Genomic DNA, 14971 nt, shown 5'->3' with positions numbered 1-14971 from the left:
TAACTTTCTGACAGTAAGAGCTGTTCAACAGTGGAATGGACTCCATCGGGAGGTGGTGGACTCTTCTTCCTTGGAGGTTTTTAAGCAGAGGTTGGATGGCCACCTGTCATGGATGATCTAGTTGAGTTCCCAGCATTGCAGTGTGTGGAACAAGATGACCCTCAGGCTCCCTTCCAACTCTACAGTTCTATCATTCTATGAAGCATAGTCATCTTTTGAAATCCTAATTTTTCCAGGATAAACATACCCAGCTCCTTCAACTTATAAGGCTTGGTTTCTACATTTGGTTCATCTATTGTTTCTGGAGGTATAAATTAGGTAGATTCACCTTGAAATCTGAACTCATTCAATTTTCTCCCCCATTCCTAATTCACAGTGCACAACACTAATCTAAACCCACAATTCCACAAACACAGTCACTCAGCAATCTCCTTACAACTACATTACTCCATCTACTCCAGGCATAGGCAAACTCCGGCCCTCCAGATGTTTGGGACTACAATTCCCATCATCCCTGACCACTGGTCCTGTTAGCTAGAGATGATGGGAGTTGTAGTCCCAAACATCTGGAGGGCCTATGCCTGATCTACTCAATTCTCACTTCAGCAAAACACTTCAGCATTGAACTTTACCACCCCCACCCAAATAAATGAAAAGGTTTACTCTCAAAGGTTTGGGGTGCAAAGGTTCTAGTGACGTGGCCTCTTCACCTAACAATGTTCCTTGTGAGTCAGGCTCTGAGTGTCTGTGCAACAGGACAAGTGCAGGACTTCTTATGTGAGCAAAACATCTGGAGCAGGCAAAGAATTGGCAGGACTACATGGATGAAGGCCATTCCATTCTAGTTCAGCTTTTTGCCAGGTTTTCTCTCTTCAATGGAGAGAGCACAGCTCTTCCATCTTCAGGACTGCCAATCTGCCACCTTTTGGAATAATTATATCCATTTATTCCAACTTCATTGTTTGTCTAATTACTTCAGCTCTAATTCTCCTACTGGTCCATAAATAGCAGCATCGTGTTGTCCTGAAAAAAGGAAGTTCTTTTTCTGGGCTTCCTTTGTTTGAACTTGTCATGGGGAAGGAGTGAAGAAGGTTTGATGGTCTTTATATTACATGATTCTCTGTCTTTCTCCTTTTCCCCATCTGGTACTCAGAATTCTGAATTATTTTATTTTAACAGAAAAGGGAATGGAAATGAAAGGTGAACCATATTTTCACGAACTTCCATTTATTTTTATTTTTATTTTTCCATCTAAATCTTCATACTCAAGAAGGGTGTGGGGATTTTTATGCAACAGTTACTCAACTTACATGAAAGCTGAACGCATTTCTCTGTTTCTCGTCCAAGTCCTGGATGCTAATCACAGCTCAGAGGGAGCTGTGGAAGAGTTCCCAAATAGTAGTTTTTAATAAACCATCTGTTAGTAGCAGGGAGAAAATGGCAAGTGGCCATAAATGAGGGCGGGGGGACAAGGTTGTCCTCTCACTATTCCACAGTTGTAGCTGTTGTTGTTGTTTTTTAATAAAAGAAGAGTCTGGGATATGGCTATTGAAATTGAAAAGTACGACCCATGTAAGCGCAGTAAGACAAACCTTTAAGAGATTTATTGTAAACCAGCTTGATCTCACTTGTAATGTTGAATGTAAGAGAGAGAAATTCAATTCAGTGCACATTAAAAATGAATGTACCAAAATCTGAACTTTCCAAAACAATGCATGGATAGAAAGGGAGCCATCATTGGAAATGTGAGCTGCTCTGAGTTTTGAAGTGCAGTTCTCTAGCTAAGTAACATGCACAAAAATGCATATACAGTGGTACCTTGGGTTAAGTGCTTAATTCGTTCTGGAGATCTGTTCTTAACCTGAAAATGTTCTTAACCTGAAGCACTACTTTAGCTAATGGGGCCTCCTGCTGCCGCTGTGCCACCGGAGCACAATTTCTGTTGTCATCCTGAAGCAAAGTTCTTAAGCCGAGGTACTATTTCTGGGTTAGCGGAGTCTGTAACCTGAAACATAAGTAACCCGAGGTACCACTGTATTAGGGTAAAGGGTGCAGATAAAGGTAAAAGTAAAGGGACCCCTGACTGTTAGGTCCAGTCGTGGCCGACTCTGAGGTTGCAGCACTCATCTTGCTTTATTGGCTAAGGGAGCCAGCGTACAGCTTCCAGGTCATGTGCCCAGCATGACTAAGCCACTTCTGGCAAACCCGAGCAGCGCACGGAAACGCCGTTTACCTTCCCGCCGGAGCGGTACCTATTTATCTACTTGCACTTTGATGTGCTTTCAAACTGCTAGGTTGGCAGGAGCAGGGACAGAGCAATGGGAGCTCACCCCGTCGCGGGGATTTGAAGTGCCAACCTTCTGACCGGCAAGTCCTAGGCTCTGTGGTTTAACCCACAGCGCCACCCGCGTCCCTAAGGGTGAAGATAAGTGCATATAATACTAAACATGTGTTAGATTAGGAAAAAATACTCTGCAGAAGTATGTGCATTAGGAAAACAAATGCATACACACATGTCCATTAGGAGAAATTTGCACTAAAATGTTGTTGAATTTTCATGAACACTTTTTTCAGAATAATTCACAAACTGATGCGAAAATGTGTAGATCTGGAATTAAGATTGGAAAAATGAGCAACCATTGACAAACTCACCCATCCCTAATTGAACATTGTTTGCAAAGTCTTTGACAAGGTTAGAGTGGGCAATGTGTGGTCTGGGAGGTCCCCTCTGACATCACCACTCCTTTCTGATATAATTATTGGCCACCAGGTGGTTTACCATTGCAAGCCATGATCTGTGGCAGGAAGCCACATAACATCTGCCATTTTGGTCCTCTCAAAAAGTCTCAGTGTCACATTGCTGAGCCCAGGGAATTGTGGGAAATTTCAAATGGCAGATATTTTGCCAGCCCTGGCCTCTGCCACCTAATAAGTGTATGTTCAGTGGAACAGGTAAGTGGGATGAGCAACTATCATCACTGGAGGGCTCTGTTGGGTATGTCTGGGCCCTGGAAGTTGTCTGAGGATGCCAGGTGCTGGTGCCAGCCTTTGTCCTTGACCTGGATTCTTCATGTTGGTAAATCTTTCAAGCTTAATGTAGTCCATCCCATCACCACCACCCTTCTTCACCACTGCTTGTGTTTGGGAGGGACTTCTGGTCAAGATAGCGTTGAACTAGGCAGCTCCCAGATAACAGTTTTAATTTAGTTTAAATTGTGTTTTGGTTGGGCCTGCATTGAAGGGGAGGCTGAAGAAAGTAGAGGAAACTATCATGGAAGGGCTTGGAATGGGCCGAGTCTTTCTAAGGCAGGGGTGGTGAATCTTCTTTAACCTGAGGTCTGCATTCCCTGCTGGGTAGCCTCAGAGCTGGGAGCTGAATGCACACCCAAAGCCTCCAATCTGGCCCTCAGTACCCTCCCTAGGCAGTGTTGTAGCATAGGTTGCCAGTGCCTGGGGCAGTGTGGAGGGGTGGGGTGGAAGGGGAGGGAAGGGAAGGGAAGGGAAGGGAAGGGAAGGGAAGGAAGGAAGGGAAAGGGCCAGAGTGTGCATGCGCATTCAACTGCCTAATGCCATCTGTATCACCCAGGAGATCACAGGTGCAGAGATAAGAAAAGAAGAGTTGTTCCATTGTCTGGGGAGGTCACTTCCTGGTTCGCTTGGAGAAGCTGATTTCAATGGAGCCCAGTGACAGAAGTGTGAAGCTTTATTGAGGCAATACTGGGTGCTGAATTTTTGCACCCCCTAGCAATTTTGCACCCAGGGGAACTGCCCCTGTGGGATCCCCCATGCTACACCACTGTCCCCAGTCCACAGCCCTCTGTGGCCACACCTTCCCTCAAGGAGAGGGAAGAGCAGAGTTTTTGCCTGGCTGGAATGTGTCCTTGAACTCAGATAATGCCTTTTGTTTGTCTGGAGGGAGGGCAGAGAAGGATGTGTGAGTGCATTTAGAAACTAGCTCTGCTCATTTTTAGCTCTGGCCACATCCACCACTAGCACGTGACCCCCAGAAGTTTACCCAGAATGCAATGTGTTCCTCAATCTGACCTATACATAAAGAAAGGGAAGGGCAAGTGTGTTCTTGGAGTGTGGGGTGGCAGGGATGACGTTTGGGGATGGGAGGGGGGGTAGCAGAGATGGGGAGAAGTCAGGAATTCTTACTTGGGCAGGATTTTGATCTGATCTGGAGAAGACGTTGCTTCTCCTTTGAAGTGAGCTTTTATGTGCTCTAGAAGTTTGTTTCTGTGCGTCACACAGGAATCTTTCGCCGCCATCTCTGTTCTGTAAGACGAGTGCTATTTCTCAGAGGCTTTCTTCCACATGCTTAGTTATTCTTTTACATCAGCGAATAAAAAGTTCAGAGAAAGGCCTGGTGGGTGGCACCAAACTCTGGCTGGGGGGGGGGAGGCACAAATAATAAAAGGCAAGCAAGCTCATTCAAAGGAACCTGAATGCAATAGAAAGTGTTGCAGCTTCTCCATGGCTGTCTCTTTCTCAAAGCTCACTAGACAGCAAAATGAAATGCTTTCGCGCTTCCTCAGGTGCATCAGAGTCTCGGCTATTATACCCACAATTTCACAACCTGGCAAGCCGATCCCTTTGTGCACCCAGGTCTAAGTGTCAGTCATGCAGAAAAGTGATTCTGATTACTCTGCGGTCGAGAAATGTATTCTGTCTGAAGTGATGACATTTGAGGTTTGCCCTTGGGAAGGACGACCCCTTGGCTTGACATCTCTTTAGTGAGGTTTTGAAAGGGGGGGGGCAAGCAATGATGGTGGGACTGGGAGATGGCGGAGGAAGAAATCTATATGTTCCATTTCAACCTGCATTTAAGAAAAAGGGTATGAGCAACCTCTTTACATGGAGAGTGTTGGAACCAATAAGCCTACAGAAAGGATCCAAGCGCTGGTGTGATGCTAACGGGAATATCCTGGCCCAGGCGTAGGGAGACCTTTGGCTTGCCAGATGTTGCTAAACTACAACTCCCATCAGCCCCAGCAAACATCGCCAATGGTCAGGGATGGTGGAAGTTGTAGTTCAGCAACATCTGGATGGCTAAAGGCTCCCTGCACTTTTCATAGCCCTCCATGAAAAAATTCCTCAGGAAGTTTTTGCACTCTGCTAAAATGTAATAGAGTGCCTCACAGACTTAGGAGTACAGTGGTACCTCGGGTTACAGGCACTTCAGGTTACAGACGCTTCAGGTTACAGACTCTGTTAACCCAGAAATAGTACCTCGGGTTAAGAACTTTGCTTCAGGATGAGAACAGAAATCGTCTGGTGGCAGTGTGGTGGCAGCAGTGGGAGGCTCCATTAGCTAAAGTGGTACCTCAGGTTAAGAACAGTTTCAGGTTAAGTACGGACCTCCAGAACGAATTAAGTTCTTAACCTGAGGTACTACTGTAATCCTTGCTTTCTCAGCTATGGGACAGCTTACCACCACCACCACCATCCCCGGCTTGCCAAGGCATAATATAGGATTGTCCAGGAAGAGACTCTTTCCTTTCCAGTACCCATGCAGAATAAGGGGAAACTGAAGGTGGGAACACTTGCCCTTCTTCCAAGTTGGCTTTTTTTAGTCCTTAGTGATGTTGCATAGCCAACTCTGATTGGCTGCTTAGTGTCACACTCTGTACACGACATCTGATTGGCTGGGAGGAGAAATCCTAGCCAAAGTGACACCAATGCACTAGCATTGAGAAACAAACACCAGGAAAGGCAAACATAGTGCTAGGCACGTGTGGCAGTGATCCCCTGAACTGGAATAGGTAATGCATAGAGTGGACTTTAATTTGTGGGTCTAGGATAAAGGAGAATTTGCTGGTTTCCTACAAGGTGTGGAAATGCTTCTGCATTTACAAGGTAATTTTTGAAGTCATGTCCAGTTCTCTCTGTGTCTTATCCAATCTGCTATTGACAGTGCTGTGCTCTTTTTAAATACAGTCATTAGGACATTTAATTTGCTGCTGCTGTAATATATATATGCAATTTTGGCGACGATCAATAAAGGAAACGAAAGAGGTTTATTCAAGGTTTAAACTCAGACAAATGAAATGCAGCACTCTCCTTTTCTTTTTTTAAAAAAGCTTCATTTAAACAGGATTCATAAAGAACTAAAGAAAACAGAAGATGCTAGAACCCATGAATAATGCATAGCTTCCAGGCAACCAACATTCTTATGGTCAGTCTGAGTTATTATTTTCTTTCTTTCTTTCTTTCTTTCTTTCTTTCTTTCTTTCTTTCTTTCTTTCTTTCTTTCTTTCTTTCTTTCCCTTCCTTCCTTCCTTCCTTCCTTCCTTCCTTCCTTCCTTCCTTCCTTCCTTCCTTCCTCCCTTCTTTCCCCTGAGAAATATTAATGTTAAACTGTCCAACAGAAAGCAGCTAAGAGTGTCAGAGAGCAAAAACCAGATGAAACTGTTGTGCCAATATTCTTGCCATCTTGTCCCTTCCCATCTTCCTCCAGGTAAGTGACGGCGCCACCTGTTATGTCACTGCACAGTGCTGCCCCTCCCTGTCAGCTGCTCCTCTATCGGGTGTCCAGGCTGTGAGCCATATTGCTTAAGTAGCCATAGGCAGGTCCAGGGGGTGTGCTGGGTTTGCCCAGGTGCACCCATATGTTTCAAAGGACTTGGGATCAAGGGAAGCAAACAGAGAGAGGTGAAGGCAGAAGAAAAAGACCAGAAGGGATCTGCAGCTTCTGCTGAGTCTTTCTCTGGAAGTGGCAATGGGATCCATTCCAGCCTTTTGATTCTGCCTGCATCTGTCTCCTGGCTCTGTCTGCATCAGAGCCCAGCTGGTAATCCTGTTGGAGAGAGAGAGAGAGAGAGAGAGAGAGAGAGAGAGATCTGTGAGGACGAGGGGCTGCTTTTGTGACACACAGACAGGGAGCCACACCACCCTTGGCCTTCCGGATCTGCCCTGCCTCTGCCCAGTTTGACATGGGTCTTTACCTCTGCAGGAAAGATCAACTGTTTCCGCTTCTTGCTTTGTTAGCCTTTTGCATCTTTACCTCTTGCTTGGCATTATTTGCTTGCCCTGTCATTTTCTTCCCCTCCCTTCTTCCTTCATTGAAATACAGTGGTACCTCGGGTTAAGAACAATTCGTTCCGGAGGTCCGTTCTTAACCTGAAACCGTTCTTAACCTGAGGTACCACTTTAGCTAATGGGGCCTCCCACTGCTGCTGCGTGATTTCTGTTCTCATCCTGAAGCAAAGTTCTTAACCCGAGGTACTATTTCTGGGTTAGCGGAGTCTGTAACCTGAAGCGACTGTAACCCGAGGTACCACTGTAAGTCTGTCTGTCTGTCTGTCTGTCTGTCTATCTATCTATCTATCTATCTATCTATCTATCTATCTATCATCTATCTATCTATCATCTATCTATCTATCCAGTGGCGAAGCTGCATGCTCTGCTACTAGGGGCAGAGAGCAGGCGGGGATGTGGCTGGCGCCCCCTGGGGGCATGACGTTCCTCCCGGGGCCTGACATGCTGCCCGTGGGGGCATGGTGCGCATCCTGGGGGTGTGGTATGCCACCCACGAGGGCATGGCACACCGCCCACAGGGGTGTGACATGCCACCTGTGGGGGCATGGCACCCGGTGTGTGTGGGAGTGCGCAGTGCGTGTCTGGTGGGCTGCCGCAATGGCACCCTACCGGAATAGTGGTGCCGGGGGCGGTCCGCTCCCTCTGCACTCCCGTTCCTCCACCAGTGTATCTACCTACCTACCTACCTACCTATCTATCCCTGAGTGCACACCGTAATGAAATGCACTATGCGCCCCTATGACAATGACACCCCCTATGTAGGAGGAAGATGTTTCATCAGGCTTGGGGGAACCCACAAGGTTTAAAGAGAAAAAGAGACGGAGAAAACTTTATCAGGGTAGGGATACTCACTGAAACAGCCACATGAGGACTGATCCTGCTCAGTGGCCCTGGAATGCTGACTGGAAGACTCTTAGGGGCAGGGAATGGAATAGAGTGGCCGTAGTCCCAAGCAGGCCACACTCCATACTGCAACATTTTGTTGCTTGTCCCACTTGCTTGTGTCTGCCCCCACCTACACTACACATGTCAAAATTAATGTTTCCGTTTGTATTAAATTTTTACCCTCTCAATATCTAAGTTCTGTATGTGTTACACGCGACTTAAGCAGTACTGTTGTACCTTGGAAGTCGAATGGAATCCATTCCAGAAGTCCGTTCGACTTCCAAAATGTTTGAAAACCAAATTGTGGCTCCTGCAGCCAATCAGAAGTCACAGAAGCCCCGTCAGACGTTTGGGTTCCAAAAGAACATTCACAAACTGTAACAATCGCTTCTGGGTTTGTAGCACTGAGGAGCCAAAACGTCCGAGTTCCAGGGTGTTCGAGATCCAAAGTACGACTGTACTTCAAAGATGTAGATTTTATGTATGATTCTATGCAGCAACGTGTCCATGGAGTTTTCTTGGCAGGGATACTGGAGTGGCTTGCCGGTTCCTCCTCCAGGTGGATCACGTTTGGTCAAAACTCTCCACTATGACCTGTCCATCTTGGGTGTCCTGCTCGGCATAGTTCATTGCTTCTCTGAGTTATTCAAGCCCCTTCGCCGCGGCAAGGCAGTGATCCATGAAGGGAAGGCACAAGGAGAAGGGGACAACAGAGGATGAGATGGCTGGATAGTGTTTTCAAAGCTACCAGCATGAGTTTGACCAAACTACAGGAGGCAGTGGAAGACAGGAGTGCCTGGCGTGCTCTGGTCCATGGGGTCACGAAGAGTCGGACATGACTAAACGACTAAACAACAACATGCAGCCACATGATTTTATGCAGTCTTTTATGCAGGATTTTATACTGTTGGGTTTTGTATTTATTTATCTTGCATGTGAATGACCTATGACCCAAGCATTAATAAACTGACCATCCTGGTTTCTGATTTGATCCTGGAATGTCGCGCTTTTCCTTAGGACACCCCTGTTTCCATCAGAGAAATATTGGAGGGTGTGTTGTCAGGAGAACTGCCACCCCCAAAAAAATTCCCCTTACAGAGCTACACATTTCCAAATGGTTTAACAATAAATCCCTCTTCTCAGGGAACTCTGGGAATTGCAGCTTTGTGAAGGGAAAAGGAGCCTCCTAACACCTCTCAACCCTCTTAAGAAAGCACAGTTCCCAGGACTCTCTGGGGGAAGCCATGACTGCTTAAAGTGGCACCGCCGTCCTTTAAATGCATAGCACGGATGGGGCCTAAGTAATTCTCTGCTGCTGCTTTAAGAAAAGGCAAGCGATGCTGCTGTCTGTGCCCCTCTCTGCTTTGCATCCCTGGAGGTGAGAGGATGAAAGGAAGTGTGTTTGACGAACTCATGCCTTTAAGTCAGCCTTTCAAGATGCCAGATAATAGGCAGTATTGTCAAGCTGCCCTGGGGACAGAGTCTAGCATGGTAGTTTAGTCTCCGCACCCCCTCCGCCCTGCTCCCCAAATGAGTCATTGTGAGCTCAGATTCAGAGGAAACCATACAAGGGAAAGCAAGAGATAATGAGCCTGAACAAGACAGAGAAGGGAGGGAGGGAGGAGGAGGAGAAAAAAGAGTCGAAAGGAATTATATGTTGAAAGGTGTATTTTCTTAAATGAACTCCTGCACATCCGAGGCCTGTATCTTTATGTGTCTTTTGTACAAGTGTCGTCCCCTCAGCGAAAAAAAGGGGAATTGGAAAGGAAGAAGCAAAGGCCTTAATTATGCACAGTCGAATCTCTCTCCCCCCCCCCCCACAGCCTGTCTCTGGTTTGCTGCCAATTTTATAATCTGGATTGTCAAATGAGCTGAAATCGTCTGGGGAAGCTTGTACATTTGCAGCCAACTGTGGCTTCCAAGGAAGAACAATGCTCTGGAACCATCTAATGGGCAACGTGTGTGCCCCCAAAGTTTGATGCTTTCTTATCTTTTCTCGAGAGCCAATTGCAATAAAATTGGGGGGTTAGGGAGTGGAATGGGACAGGATTGTCTATTAGCTGGCTGCTGTCTTGGTGGAGCATGTTCTGTTTCCAAACGCCCCATTCCAGTAAAACAGTAGAACAAACATATTGTTGGGAAACAAGCAAATTTGAAAGCTCTTCCAGCCATGGGATTATGCTTATTAGAAGACCTTGTTCAGGGGTTCTGCAGGCAGGGAAGCTACGAGCAGAGAAGGATTGGGGGAGAAATTTGATGCAGTCTGCATCTGAAGGCGAATCTACCAGATCCACACTTCCCAAAATGTTTCATGAGCCAGGATAGCTCAGTAAGGAGAGCACGAGATCCTTAATCTCAGGGCTGTGGCTTCGAGTCCCATGTTGGGCAAATGTTTCCTGCATTGCAGGGGGCCAGTCTAGATGACTCTCCTGGTTCCTTCCAACTCTACCATTCTATGGTAAAGGTAAAGGACCCCTGGATGGTTAAGTCCAGTCAAAGGCGACTATGGGGTTGTGGCACTCATCTCGCTTCAGGCTGAGGGAGCTGGCGTTTGTCCACATACAGTTTTCTGGTCATGTGGCCAGTATGACTAAGCTGTTTCTGGCACAATGGAACACCATGGTGGAAGCCAGAGGGCATGGAGACATTGTTTACCTTTCCACCATAGAAGTACCTATTTATCTGATTGCACTGGCGTACTTTCAAACTGCTAGGTTGGCAGGAGCTGGGACAAAGCAACAGGAACTCACCCCATCACAGGGATTCAAACTGCTGACCTTCCAGTCAGCAAGCCCAAGAGGCTCAGTGGCTTAGACCACAGCACCACCCGCGTCCCTTTTCTATGATTCTATGAAACACAGTCATACTTTGAAATTTGCACTTCTCTGAATTTTGCAGTGCGGTTCTCCAATCAATCAGTGTGGATGATATGTGCATATCAGGTGGAATTGTATATAATAATGCATATACAGTGGTACCTCTGTTTACAAACTTACTTCCGTTCTGGAGATCTGTTCTTATCCTGAAACTGTTCTTAAAATGAGGCACCATTAGCAAAAGTGCGCCTCCTGGTGCATGATTTCTGCTCTCATCCCAGGGCAAAGTTCGCAACCTGGAGCAACTACTTCCAGGTTAGCACAGCTCGTAACCTGACGCATGTGCAACCAGAAGCGTTCGTATCCAGAGGTACCACTGTATTCATGAAAGCAACAAGGAAAATGCATTATAATTTTGCCTGCCAACTCCAGCCAGCATCCTTTGTTCCAGGAGGGGCCAGCCAGATGCTTCTGAAAACCTCTTAGCAGGACATGAAGGCAACAGCTCTCTTTTGCTTAATGAACCCAATGACTGGTATTCAGAACACAAGAAGAGCCCTGCCGGATCAGCCCAAAGGCCCATATAATCCAGCATCCTGTTTTCACAGTGGTCAACCAGATGCCTATGAGAGCTGGTGTGGTGTAGTGCTTAAGAGCGGTAGACTCGTAATCTGGGGAACTGGGTTCGCTTCCCTGCTCCTCCACATGCAGCTGGTGGGTGACCTTGGGCCAGTCACACTTCTTTGAAGTCTCTCAGCCCCACTCACCTCACAGAGTGTTTGTTGTGGGGGAGGAAGGGAAAGGAGAATGTTAGCCACTTTGAGACTCCTTAGGGTAGTGATAAAGCGGGATATCAAATCCAAACTCCTCCTCCTCCTCCTCCTCTTCTTCTTCTTCTACTACTACTACTACTACTACTACTAGAAACATCTGAATGCAACAGAACTCTTCACACTTGCAACCCAATACAATTGATATTCAAAGGCATAGTGCCTATGACAGTAGAGGTAGAACATTGCCATTGTGGTTAGTAGCTGCTGAAAGTTTTATCATTCATAAATTTGTCTAATCCTCTTTTCAATTGGTGCCCATCACTCCCTCTTGTGGGTGCAAATACCATAGCTTAACTGTGCTTTGTAAAAGAAGGATTTTCTTTTGTCTGTCATAAAGCAACATTGAAAGGGAACCTTGTGGCTCTTCCACTGTAGATGCACCCAAGGAATTTCAAAGGGAAGCCTGACAGGTTTTGGTAAAAGTGAAGGAAGTTCTCACGGGGGGTTCTGCAGTTCATTACAGTTGTCACCTGAAATTCACATGAGAACGGATTTTCAATGGACTCTAGAGGTTGCTCCTCAGGCAAAACATCTGAGGAAATTTGAAGAAAGCCGGAATCATGCTGACAGCAGGATTTCTCAGAAGTGTTCCACACAGAAATGTTGTTGAAGTTTGCAGAATTGTAGAGTTGGAAGGGACCCCAAGGTTCAACTGCTCCAACCCCCCCTGCAAAGCTAGGATCTCAACATACAGTCCCCAATCCGATTCGAAACCATACTGGACCTGCTTAGCTTTGTAAATGCGCTAGCAGTTTTAGAGAGTCATTAATCCATGTACAGTGGTACCTCGGGTTACATACGCTTCAGGTTACAGACTCCGCTAACCCAGAAATAGTGCTTAATGTTAAGAACTTTGCTTCAGGATGAGAAGAGAAATCATGCTCTGGCGGCGCGGCAGCAGCAGGAGGCCCCGTTAGCTAAAGTGGTGCTTCAGGTTAAGAACAGTTTCAGGTTAAGTATGGACCTCCGGAACGAATTAAGTACTTAACTGGAGGTACCACTGTACCTCTTTTTTGGTTTAGATTATAATCTGATCTGATCAGTTTCCCTCCATGGCATCTTCAACACTGCATTAGCAGCTTCCCTAGTATCAAGGAACCTGGTAAATGTAATTTCCCAGAACACCCAAAGCCTTTCTCTGGACATCAGATATCCTGAAATCCTTATTCCCCAAGCCTCCTTAAGTGTGGGATGATGCTCATGGTGAGGCACTCAAATAATTTCATTGGGACTGTAATGAAGTCCAGAAGTGCAGCAGAACTGAAACACGCCTGGTGGTGATGAATACAGGTCAATAGAAATAACTGCCTTCTTACATCTCAGGCTGCCATACAGATTAATGGGTACCCTGGCTCCTGTCTATGGCCCCATTCTGCCAGACTGTTCCTTAACAGGGTCACTGTGAAGCTCCTTCTAACACTCCTGAGATGGCTGGAAGGCTGTGTAAGGAAGTACATGACCAGATATGGGTAAGAGTTTACTGAGAAGATCCATCTTTCATCCCTTCCTGGTGAGATCATTTCTTGTTTTGGACTCTGAAAAGTGTGCTTTCTTGGCTGGTGAGTCTGGATCTAGCTATGCAGCTGGTGCCACTGTGGGAGGCAAATTCTCCTCCGCTGGTCTTCTTGAGGGAGCAAAGATGACTAATAAATTTTACCTTCCAATCCCGGGATGATTCATAATACCTCCCACCTGGAAAGAAAGCAGTAGCATCTTAGCAGAAGTAATATGACCCAGACGCTATGTGGTGGATTAGTTTGAACTGGTTTAAAGCTGGCCCCAAGACACCAACCAAATTGTTCTTTTGGCTCCTGGTGCTCCAGATGGGGTGCTTTTCCTGGAAACGGCTGATGGAATGGTTGACCACAAGCCAAGGAGCTATATATCAGGCACTTAAGACATCTCCCCTTCCTTCAACACTCCCCACTTCTATCATCTAAATGAATGCATGTCAGACATCCGAAGCCTTACTTTGAAATGGAGCGCAAGGGAAAGAGAAGGCTAGGTGGAGCAAGAGAGGAAAGGCGAAACTTAAAGCCCTTTGTTTAGAAGAGAAGAAGAAGAAGAAGAGTTTGGATTTGATATCCCGCCTTTCACTCCCCTTCAGGAGTCTCAAAGCGGCTAACATTCTCCTTTCCCTTCCTCCCCCACAACAAACACTCTGTGAGGTGAGTGGGGCTGAGAGACTTCACAGAAGTGTGACTGGCCCAAGGTCACGCAGCAGCTGCATGTGGAGGAGCGGAGACGCGAACCCGGTTTCCCAGATTACGTGACTACCGCTCTTAACCACTACACCACACTGGTTTATTTTAGACTGTGCAATTAAGGGATGGAGTAGTGTGATGTTGACTGCAAATTTAAAAAATAAAGCACCAATTAAGTGAAGCCAGCCATCTGGGCTTGTTGGCTGCCACCCTCGGGACCTGGCTGGTTACTCCAGGGCTCGCATGTGTCTTGCGCTGCCAACAGCTCATCCTTGTTGGTGGAGAAAGTTCATCCATCCCCTTTGTCTGCAGTGGAGATGCAAGGGAGTGAGACAGTAGGCCAAAGGTGTGTGCGGGGAAGAGAGGTGGGGAGAAGTGGACAGAAGGATGTTCCTGTACATCTTGGGCTCTCATGTGGATGTGACTTAAAAGTACGGTACCGGTGTGTGTATGGCAGGGGAGGGGGGTTCCCAGGTACCAAAAGCAAGTGCTTCTTCAAACAGTTCATAGGGAATCTATGGAATTAGCTCCCACAAGAGGCAATGATGGTGAGCAACTTGGATGGCTTTAGAAAAGGGTTAGACAACACTGGCAGTATTTAACTCCATGGAAATTAGCCAAAATGTACAAAGCAACCAAAAGTAATTGTTGGAGCAGTTTTTATTAATTGCTTATATAAATATAAACATTTCTAAATTGTGAAAATAGCAACATAAAAAAATAGTATTTTGATATGGCAGTAAATTTATGTAAAAAGAATTAAGGAAAAATGGGAAGTTGGGTATAAAAGATGAGATTTTTTTACGTTTATTGTAACATGAAATTGTAATCATAAATTTTTGTCATAATTTTTATCTTAATAACAGATTGTGTAAATCTCATTTTCTTTCCTTTTCCCTCCCCTCTTAAGTCGTACCCCCTTTTCAGTATTGTTCCCCTTTTTTTGTATGTAATAAGCATGGAAATAAAATAAAATTAGAAAAAGAAAAAGAAAGAAAAGGGTTAGACAAATACATGGAGAAAGCTATTAATGTCTACTAGCCACAATGGTTGCATGCTCCCTCCTCTGTTGGAGGCAGTATGCTTCTAAATACCAATTGCTGGAAACCACAGGAGGGGGAAGCATAAGCGCCAACCCCCTGGGACCCTGGGTGCCCGAGCACCCACAAAATTCCCCCGCAAATTTTGGTGC

At 46.1% G+C, this 14971-nt stretch overlaps 1 long non-coding RNA gene across 1 annotated transcript; it reads right to left on the bottom strand.

Moving 5' to 3' along the window:
• Positions 1 to 9841: 9841 nt before the first annotated feature.
• On the bottom strand, positions 9842 to 14023 carry LOC309518679. Its single transcript, XR_014213585.1, has 3 exons — positions 13874 to 14023; positions 12892 to 13614; positions 9842 to 9907 (listed from the first exon to the last, which is right to left on the bottom strand). It is a non-coding gene; the product is annotated as an uncharacterized lncRNA (long non-coding RNA).
• Positions 14024 to 14971: the final 948 nt, after the last annotated feature.

This window comes from Podarcis vaucheri, assembly GCF_965113315.1.
Source record: "Podarcis vaucheri genome assembly, chromosome: 14".
Classification (NCBI taxonomy): domain Eukaryota; kingdom Metazoa; phylum Chordata; class Lepidosauria; order Squamata; family Lacertidae; genus Podarcis; species Podarcis vaucheri.
Note: the sequence above shows the minus strand (reverse complement) of the source record. Positions and strands in the feature narration are given on the sequence as shown.